Genomic DNA, 9,143 nt, shown 5'->3' with positions numbered 1-9,143 from the left:
AGAAATTGATTGATAGGTGTTATAGAAACTATATTAGAACCCTATGATAGCATTTGTAACAACACCTGTAACATTTTTTCTTTAATAATGTCTCACAAGTATTCTAATTAATAACCATAAAAAGTTAGCTTTTTCCTAATCACAGTATTATATTTAGTTAAAATGACATAAATTATTGGAAACATACCTTAGAAAAATGTATCACAATTAGAAAGGGTAAGATCCAAGTTAGTTTTTATTAAAAATAAGGATGACCAGAAAGGTGGAAAATAGATGTGGAAAAGATGGTGTTTTAGGCACGTATAACTCACTCTTTTCCCTTATAGGAACGACCACTCCCCTCATTATGTGTGACATAGTTTAGATATGAGAAACATCCAAATCATAATAAAAGATACTATGACATGCAAAATCCCTGCATATTTAAAAGAAAATGAAAAATAAACTAGATTATTGATTGTTGGAAATAGAAGAACTATTGGTTGAACAAGAAAATAATTATATTCAACCAACTTTGGTTGACTCATTGTTCAATTGGAATAACCTTCCTCCCTTAGAAATCAATCTCTACAATTTTCAAAATTTATACTTAGCTTTACCACTCCCCTAGCCTATAGAATTATCAAAAGCAGTGAATCATTCAAATAAAACCAAAAGTTGTTCATTTATATTTCCTTTTTTAACCACCTAATCCCATGTGCCATATGTAAGGATTAAATTCAGAAAAACCTAGTACATAGAGAACCTCAAATATGAGTTTTTAAAATATAATACTCAAGTCTTGGTAGTGCATATCCTTAACATGTCTAAATACACAATGACCCATGACTTTCAACCTTCTTGGACCTCCCATATCATCCATCACTGTAGAAAATCCCGTAGATTCAGAAGCTCATGCAATGTACTAAAAACATGACAAGAATGTACTTATACTTTCAACCAGTGGAAGCCAATATATCGATGAAAACAATATGAACAAGAAGAAGATAAATCAATGGCACATAGAAAAAGATGCATCTGGGGAAGCCACTACTCAAAGCCTCACTATTTGTATTGCATATATCAGAAATATGAGTGAAGATACAAAGCCTTTTCTCACTAGAACAATTCCGCACAAGTATGTTCAACTCTCTCATTTCACAAGCAAGCTGATGAGCCTCGATATTACACCAAGAATTCTACAACTCCCAAGGCTACTGAATTTTAATTATCACCCTGAGGTTCATACAAACTTAAGAGGTATCAACACTATATCTGCAGCATACAATGTGTCCTTCCTTAGCTGTCATGAGGAAATGGGGTGCATGTACTAAAACCAAATCCTAAACTTAATTACAGAAAATGAAATGCTCGAAATGGAAATCTTAACCTATTGCAAGAAATAAAGTACAAGGAAAGAAACATATTCTAATTGCATAAATATCATGAATTAAATGCAAAAGAAACCTAACCTAACCCTATTTATCACATGTGATGATTTAAACTAACTGAGGATGGACTCTGATCTAGGGAGTATTAACTGCTACATACATGTGTGAATATAAAAGAACTCCTTTTTTAATCTTTTTGTTTTATAAATGCAAATGCTAATCCTCACTTGTTCTTAGGCAAGGGAGACAGGTATGGAGGAAGAGGGTTAAAATGGTCTTAATGGCATGGAGGTAAATTAGATGCCTAATCTCAGCTTCAATGGTTATTTTCCTCAATTCGGGCTCAAAATAGGCTGCTACAGGATTCCCTACATGATGTACTAGTTCTCCTATAGGATCCCCTATTTTACTACATGATGTTACAGATTTACTATACGAAGTTATAATATATCGATTGACGAAGAAAATAAAATCCAAATTGGATGGGATTAGTTTTATTTATTTACTAGGATGTCTTAGGTCTCCATTCCAAGTTGAATCACTCAAAAAGACCTCTGTTAACCCATGCTAAAAAAAGTAGAAGATTACTATTCGAAAATCTAGAAATTCGAGAACTAGTGAGCTAGTAAATCAATAAAATTCCTAACCTAATCAATTGAAAATGAAATGGGGTAGTTTTGTTTTATTAAATAGATTTTTTTTTTTTTTATAATACAAGCAAAATCAACTTGATTGAATCTCGATAGCATGCTCTAAAAAATAGCATAAATTTACTGCTAGTTGCCACAAAGGAGTTCCAGAAATCTAGATTTGGGAATAAGAAGACTAATCCAAGTAGCTGAATGATTACTATGACCTTCCAAATATTTTTCAATCATGAAACGATTCTTGTGATCCTGCAAAAGAACTTACATCAACCATTTATCCCAATCCTACAACAAGAAATCATTTATACTAAATGTAGAAATAGAAAGAAATAAAACAAGAGATGCCTATGAATAAGAATTCAAAAGAAGGAGAGGAAATGATACAAAAGGGCTTTGAGGCTCATGGGATGGCCAATCCTAAGGAAAATCAAAGACTATGGAGGAAAATAAGATTTAGAAGCTGAACATGACACCAATCTTCATTATTTTCATCAATACAATTACATCCATGGAAGAAAATACAATGGAGCTCTAGAAATACGAGTTCTCTCCACAAGAACACTAATGAAAATTCATATCTAGAGGAAAATTCAACTTGGTACTTATAAAAAATGATTAGGAATCATTCCCCATGAATGGAGGAAGCTTTCCCCACAAAAATCCCTTGATTAGTGGATCTGGTCCCCAATACTAGGAACCTGCATTAAATGGCAAGGAACACATGCTTAGATTTTCTCAATAATTGGAGTTCCACAATATATGCCATAATTTCATAAGATATTTTTGATTTATTATTTATTATTGATCCTCATGTAGTAGGGAGAAAGTACCTAAATTATCTCCTCCTCCAAATCTTCATAATCTACCCAATATTCTCATAATATTCCGCAAAAATAAATAATATTAGGCACAATATGCAATTATTCATAAACCTTCCTAATGAATATATTAAAGTTAAAAATACATTATCTAATGCAAGAATATAGGTTTAGTATGTCGAATGATGGTTAGATGGACCTTAATTTATGATTAATTTATAGGTATGGACCTTAATTTATGATTAATTTATAGGTATGGACCTTAATAAATGTCTAATTTAGAGGCCCATCACAAGCTTTGGCCAACACTTAGCCAATTCTTCTGCCCTCCAAGAACCTATTTCCTTGCGCAATTCCTATGTTTGAATAGCCCATATTAATGGGAATCCTGTACTTCCAAAACCACGCAATCCAATCTAAGTTGAATTCTTGATTGCATGCATAATCTATACAATTCAGTAAATCATACAACTAATAGTACATTGTCCCTACACTCTAGTCTCAAATGGGTTTTTCTCAGAATTAACATGCATGAGTTTCTAATGAGGGAATTTTTAGTTAACTAGAGTGACACTTGTGGATGCACTTGTGCACCAACTGACTGCTAAATCTCTATTAGCTCCTTAAACAATTTGGAACTAATTTAACTAAACATAACTCAGTAAGCTGAGTTATCTAATTACAACTCACAATTAAACTCATCCTAGACCCCTAAGACATAGGAGAACATATACATGACTTCAGAAAGACTTCCAACTCGAAATTAATAAGCTAATTAAGTTAATTAAACTTAATTAACTATTTACAAGTTTCTATGAGAATAGAATTCGATTTTAATTCACAGTTTAAATGCAAGGACAAATTTAAACTGGAATTTCCTGTTGCCATTTCTCAACACTCCCTCTAAGAAAGAAACGGATTATCAGCTACCCCGATATTGTCTCTGTGAAACTCGAATTTACATCTTGACATTGCCTTTGTCGAAATGTTAGCATCTTTCTCCTCGATGGGAATGTAATCTAACAACATAATCCACCTCAATACACAATCTCTGAGATGATGATATCAGATATCAATATGCTCAGACCGCTCATGAAAAACAGGATTTTCAGAGAGTTTGATGCATCTCTGATTATTGCAGTAAATCACAGTAGGATCCATCTATTGACCAAACAAACCAACCGACATCTTCCTCATCCAGATGGCCTCACATGTTTCCTAACTTGCAGCCATGTACTTTGCCTCTGCTGAATTGAGTGCAATCGATCTATGTTTCCTATTGTACCAAGAACTATCGCTGACCCAATACTAAAGATCCCTCCTGATCTGCTCTTCTGGTTGGATGGACTCCTTACCCAACCTACATTAGTGAAGCCTTGAAGCTTCACTCCCTCTATTTGTTTGTACCATAATCCATACTAAGAAGTGTCCCTAAGGTATCTTAACACATGCTTTTCCTCCTTCCAATACAACTTGGTAGGCCTAAACATCGCTTGACTAAGTTGGTTAACTACATAGCGCATATTCGGTCATATATTCACCAAGTACATGAGTGAACCCACAAGCTGCTTGTGTGTGTGTGTATGTGTGTGTATTGAAATCCATTAGAAGCAATTGACTGATAGGATTTATAGAAACTATAGTAACACCTATGATAACCTTTGTAACAATGCCTGTGTTAGTTTGTCTCGAATGATGTATTGCAATTATTCTCATTAATAAGCATAAAAATGTTAGTTTTCCACTAGTCACAATAGTATAACTACTTAAAATGACATAAATTATGGGAAACATGCCCTAGAAAAATGTATCACAATTAGAAAGGGTAAGATCCAAGATAATTATTATGACAAATAAGGATGGCCAAAAGCATAGAAAAGAGATGTGGAAAAGGTGGTGTATTATGCACCTAACACTCACCTTTTTCCCTTATAGAAATGGTTTCCCCCCGGATTATATGTGGTACGATTTAGATACTAGAAACATCCAAATCATAATAAAACATACTATGACATGCACATGCCCTCCAACTTTGAAAGCAAATGAAAATAAACAAGATTATTGTTAGGGTGAAAAAGAGTAACTATTTTTTGAACAAGAGAATAATTATATTCAACCTACTTTGGTTCACTCATATTTCTTTTGAATAGTCTTCCTCTCTTAGAAATTAATCTGTATAATTTTCAAAATTTATACTTGGTTTTACCATTCTTCTAGCCTATAGAAACATCCAAATCAATGAATCATTCAAATCAAATAAAAAAATGTTCGTTTCCATTTCTATTTTAACCACCTAATCCCATTTTCCATCTTTAAGATTAAATGTAACAAATCCTTGCATGTGGAGAACCTCAAAGATGATATTTTTTAAATATAATCCTGAAGTCTTGGTAGTCTGTATCCTTAACATATTTAATGACATAGTCACCCATAAATATCAACATTATTGGACCTCCCATATCATCCATCAGCTTTGTGAAAATGGAGAACATAATGAGTTAGTAACTATCACACTATTATGGTTATTGTTAGCCTCCTATACCAATAGGTTTTCATTTCTCATGATTGACAGTGGAAGTGCCAAAAATGTCCACCTTCCATGCTACTAAGGCTCCATTTTTGTGAAAGAAGCAGACAGTTAAAAAATGTAAAGAGGGTATGCCTTAAAAGAAAAATCAAAAGGCAAGAAAATGAATTGGTCAAAGAAAAAATAAAAGAAATGAACCCCAAATAAAGACCATGAAAGTGGCTAATCCAATTGCCACTGCTACTTTGATGGGTGGTACAATAGCTCAAGCTGGGCCTCACCATGTTTTAATTTGCATGTTTTAGACTAGAGAGGAAGTACCTGCTCAAACAGTTCAAGCTTGACAGATGACTAGGTGGATAGAGAAAGGAAGGAGCCCAACTGCTTAATTTGGGCCCTTGGAAGTCATAAGGGTAGACTTAGATAGGAGGGCAGCAAAAAGAAAAGAGAATTATCAGGGTTTGCAAGGCTAAGTGCACCCATCCAAAGGAAGAAAAAATGTTAGGCATATTAGGCAGGGTAGGCAGTTGAAGGTTGCAGAAAGTAGGATCTAAGCATATGACATGAGAAAATTACAAATGATGCCACCAACAGGAGAAAGGCAAGAGCAATGGCCTATTTTGCAAAACTACCAAATCATCACTAACTTCCCTCATCCCCTTCAAAAGTTTCTTACTAACATCCCCTTGAGCACTGCAGGATCTGCCTGATCAGTCCTCCTTACATTTCTCATTTGTGAAAATCTCATGGCAGAACTGACTTCCCTCTTTGAAAAGGAGCCACATTTCCTGTGTAATAATTCTTTTCATTTTGATCTACTCCCTAACTAAGTTTGTTTCCTAAAAACTTAGTATCTATCACTTCCCATTCACATTCCCCTACAATACTAACTACTAACTCTATCTACACTTAATCCCCTATGTTCCCCTTTCCCTATTACTATAACACCATGGTGTATAAAACCCCATAAAATGTATAAATATCCCCCCCCTTTAGCATTATAGCTAAATAGCACTCCTATGGGAGACATTAGTCCACCAGGGACTATAGTCAACCCTTGCTTTGGGATTACTCTAACCTCCAGTTAGATTAATAACCTACTCTAAACCCTCTCCTACCCTCTTTCCCGAAAAATACTTATGAAAACCCCTTCCCCCCTTTCAAACCTAGCATTCAAAGGTTTTTTGACCCCGACAGATTAACCCGCATATGTTAAAACCCATTTAAAAACCCCCTAACCCAAACTTCTAAACCCGAAATATTTAAAAGAATATTTTATTTGCTGGCGGGTCCCCACCCAAACTTGCACGATGCGTCGGGGTGCCCACCAGCCCTCGATTTCCCGCTGCCCCCAATCCAATGGTGGGCGGTCTTTTTTAGATTTGAAACCGCAGCGCTTTAGCGTCCAGGGAGCGGGTGGTTTTTCTCCCGTACGCTGGATGCGTGGCGGCCATCCGAGGTGTTCGGAGCCCCCCTCCCCTATACCGCTTTCTGCCAAAAGCGGTGCGGGGAGACCGCTTACCGCCTTCCCTCAACCCGCCTCCCCTGTCACCTCACCCCCGCATCATCATGACATCATGCCATCGGCCCCCGCTACCGCGCCTCGTGGCCCTACACATCGTCTCGCGGCCCCCACATCCCGCCACCGTGTCCTGCCATGCTGGCCTCCAGCTCAGCATCCACATCACCATCCGTACCTGGGCCCGCCATGACGTCATGCTGACGTCATCGGCGGAAAAGCGCCAATAAGCCATATTTTCCAAATTTGTCGTTAAAAAGGCGCAAACAAGCCGTTTTATGTCATTTTCATTCGAAAGAGACAGAGTCGTTGTTTCCCGTTCGCTCCAAAAATTGCCTCTACGCTGCAAATTCAAAGCTTGGGACGCCATCATTTACCAATTCAGCTGTTTTCTTCATCCATTGTTCAACCCGGCAGCTCTCGGTGCTATTGGTCCAGGTATTTGTCGAAATTCACCTATTTTACCCGTGTTCATGCCATTTCTCTGCAATTTTGTCCACTAAATACCTGGTAATTCCCAAATTAAAGATTGTCTCTTAGTCAATTCTGGACTAAAACAACCTACATTGCCCCCTGCTCCAAAATTCAATGTTACAACAATAATTCGCGCCCTTAAAATTGCAAATTGACCCTCCAATCACCCGGCATTGTTCCCTTTTGCCGGGTACATACTTGAAGGACCGAATTTTACCAAGTCATAATCATACCCCCTCCCTCTGCAATTCATCTTCATTATTCACAATCCCTGTGAATTCACCAAAGCAGAGCAAAGGCAAGCCTGCCTAACCTGCATATTCCTCTTTGAAGATTTATCTAGCATCATCTGCATTCAGGCAGCCACCTGACCTTTAAGAAGCCTTACAAGCTATTGCATTCACTTTGTTACATCCAGAAACTGCATTTTAAAGCAGTACCCAAAAGCTATACAATGGCTGCACCAGCACCCACAGCTCTCAGTGTTGCCCCCATGAATCCACCAAATTAAGAGCTTGAGTCCCTGCCTCTTGCTGACAGAGATTACCTCATCCAAGACTTTGTGGGTGACAGGAACCATTTGCAGACCTTCCGGGAATTGAGGGATAACTATTTGAACAACAATGATACATATGGGATATGGGAATCTAATCTGCCTTATTACTTCCTCCCATCTGTCAACATTTTCCCAGAAATCATCCGTATATGTGCTGAGAATTATGATCCAAATCACAGAGCTGTCAAGTCTCCATCTGGGAGCATCCTCTTCCACATTAATGCTGAGTCCATCAACCAGATGCTTAACTTCAAACAAACTCAGCTGCTGTATCCCTTCTCCATGAACTATCTGCTGGATACAGGTGCCAAGCTTTCCACTGCTGACATTCAGAAGATCACCCAGACATTTATGAGAGCTAACCGCCAGCCCACAGGGCCACCTCCCTTCTTATATGTCCATTTTACAGATGCAGGCAAACTTCTGCTTGACATGATTGCTTATGTGTTGGGCTATAAAACTAGTGAGTATGTTGATGAGACAGTGCTGGTGTTATTAGCTGCTTACAGCCCAGGCCAACCTCCTGCCTACAAATATAACTTTGCTAAATTCATAGCTAACAAGATACATGACCAGCTTTTCAAAGTGGACAGGGAGGGCATATTCAAATATTCATCTTACATCTACCACTTGTTCATGTATTACCAGTCCGAGGCTTTTCAATGCCCTATTAAGAAGCTAGATTCTAGAGGAGAAAGAAGATCTGTTATCTTCTGGACATCTGTTTTTCACCAAGTCCAAGATTCACCATACTCATACTGTGAATTTATTGATCAATTTGTATACCCAGTCTCTTGCTTATTAATGAGGTCCCCTCCTCCTAGAGTCTCATTTGAAATCCAGAAAACTCTGCAGCTATCCAAAAATTACAAAATAGGTGATTGGTACCTATACCAAGATCATACAGTTATCAGAATTTATGGCTGTGAGCTTTGTCCATACAGGCTCCCAAAATATGTACCAATGAGACTGTTTGCATTGGAGTACTATAGGCAGCTCATTCACTCTGACCTCACCCACTTTCATAGTGCTAAAAAGAAATCCCACCTCAAGTTTAAGCACCACCTGGGCCCCTTCATTATGAACAAAAAAGAGGGATGGCAAGATGCTGGGCAAATCCTCAAAGACAAGTACAAGCTATCAAAAAGCTTCTGGTGGGTCCCTTATGACCCTGAAGGCTTCATCTGTGCTAGGAGGGTCAAGTACAGGCTGCTAGGCTATGAGCACTGTAA

The sequence above is a fragment of the Pinus tabuliformis genome, chromosome 7 (genome assembly GCF_031772625.1).
Source record: "Pinus tabuliformis cultivar Carrire ecotype Pingquan chromosome 7, CPIR1, whole genome shotgun sequence".
In the NCBI taxonomy this organism is placed as follows: domain Eukaryota; kingdom Viridiplantae; phylum Streptophyta; class Pinopsida; order Pinales; family Pinaceae; genus Pinus; species Pinus tabuliformis.
This window is presented reverse-complemented; position numbering follows the sequence as displayed.